The 1,671-nt window shown below is 58.2% G+C and overlaps 1 pseudogene; it reads right to left on the bottom strand.

Moving 5' to 3' along the window:
* Positions 1 to 1,671, bottom strand: part of LOC105522462 — an 80,367-nt pseudogene that overhangs the window by 70,143 nt on the left and 8,553 nt on the right.

The raw sequence follows: 1,671 nt of genomic DNA, 5'->3' as shown, positions 1-1,671 counted from the left end.
TCTAGCACACTGGCCCATTTTCCTTCTGTGAACCTGAGGCCAAGACTAGAGCCAGTCTCCCAGGTCCCCATACAATCTGGCTCCTTCCCTGCTCTCTTGGTAAGTCTGACACTCGAGGGGCTGTGACTGCAGCAATGTCACCAGGCCCCGTGGGTGGGGTGGCCAGGGCCATGGTTACCCCACCAGGTCACGATGCTCGGGGGAAGCCGAGTGGGCCACATATGGGATGTGAGACCTTGAAACCCTGCCCCAGGGAAGCAGGTGACACAGTTGACTCTGTCTTCTGTGGGAGAGAAGCCACAGGTGGCTGCTGTGGTCACATTTAAGGGGACAGATGAAGGCCAGGAGTGAAGATTCGGGGCAGGCAGAGGTCAGATGACAAAAGCCACCATAGTAGGAAGAACAGCCCAGAGTGTACGTACTGCCTCTGCTGGGGTTGAGATGACCTTTGACCCAACAAGAGAGGCTCAAGCTGGGACTCACGGGCCAGCAGCAGCCCTGGGACGACCCCAGGCCCACCAGCTCAAAGCATCTGATGCCAAGGAAACAAGTGATCCAACAGAAAGAGCCACAGAGGGCCCTGGGCCAGCTTCCCTGTGCCCCCTCCCTGCCCTGCCCCCCAGCCCCCTTGCCACCCTCCCCAGCTCCACCACTGCAAAGCCAGCCCTGACTGCTCAGTGCCCAGGGACAGGTAGAGCTGACTGATGGTCTCCAGGAGCTGCCCCCTCCAGCACCTTGTCAGCCACCTTGAGGGCCAGGGAGAGCTGGAGCTCATGGTAGATGACACACTGGGCCTCGCTGGGCATGACGACGCTGTAGCAGTAGCACAGCCGCTGGACGGCCCGCAGCTGGCCTGGGCAGAAGACAAAAATGGAAGACATCAGCCTCCCAGCATCGAAGCGAGCTGGCTGGGCTCGGAGGCCCCTACGCTGTGCTCGTTCCTTTCACACCTCTGTGAACCTGGGCCCCATAGGCAGGCAGCCTGAGCTCAGACAGGCCATGTACCTGTGCAAGGGCAGACGCCGAGCACACCGTGACATGGGCACAGCTTGGTGCACATGCTCATGGTAGAGGCCAGCCTTCTTTACAACTCCCAGGGCCAAGGTCCTGGCCAGGCTCGGCCCCTGCACCAGGCCATCTATTTCTGCTTCACAAAGTCCCTCTGGCCAGGACCAGGGCCGCCTTCAGCCTGAGCTGATGAGGCCAGGGGCACAAGTAGCCCCTGTCACAGATGGAACCCCGGGAGAGCAAAGCCAAGCGTCATATCTGCCACACATGGCATCATGTTGGGGGAATGGGGTTCAAAACCAGCCCCTGAAGTTCCCACACAGGCTTCTTTCATGCAACCAGACTCCAAACCCACAGGCTCACTGGCCTCTCCCAAAGCCACGGTGCTGGGAACAGTGGAAAGCTTCCGATTTTCTAGTGTCAGAAACATTCCGAAGATTAACACCGGAAACCAGGTATGCTGAATGGACATCTGTCACACACGCCACCCAACAACAGCTGAATACACAGTCCTCTCGAGCACCCATGGGACATTCCCCATGACAGACCATGTGCCAGGCCACAAAACAAGCCTCAGTGAATGGAGAAGGACTGAGACCAAAGCAGAGGTGTTCTTTAGCTGTACTGGCGGGAAACTGAAAACTGATTTGAGAAGAATGCAAA

The sequence above is a fragment of the Colobus angolensis genome, unplaced genomic scaffold, assembly GCF_000951035.1.
Source record: "Colobus angolensis palliatus isolate OR3802 unplaced genomic scaffold, Cang.pa_1.0 Scaffold43, whole genome shotgun sequence".
In the NCBI taxonomy this organism is placed as follows: Eukaryota; Metazoa; Chordata; class Mammalia; order Primates; family Cercopithecidae; genus Colobus; species Colobus angolensis.
Note: the sequence above shows the minus strand (reverse complement) of the source record. Positions and strands in the feature narration are given on the sequence as shown.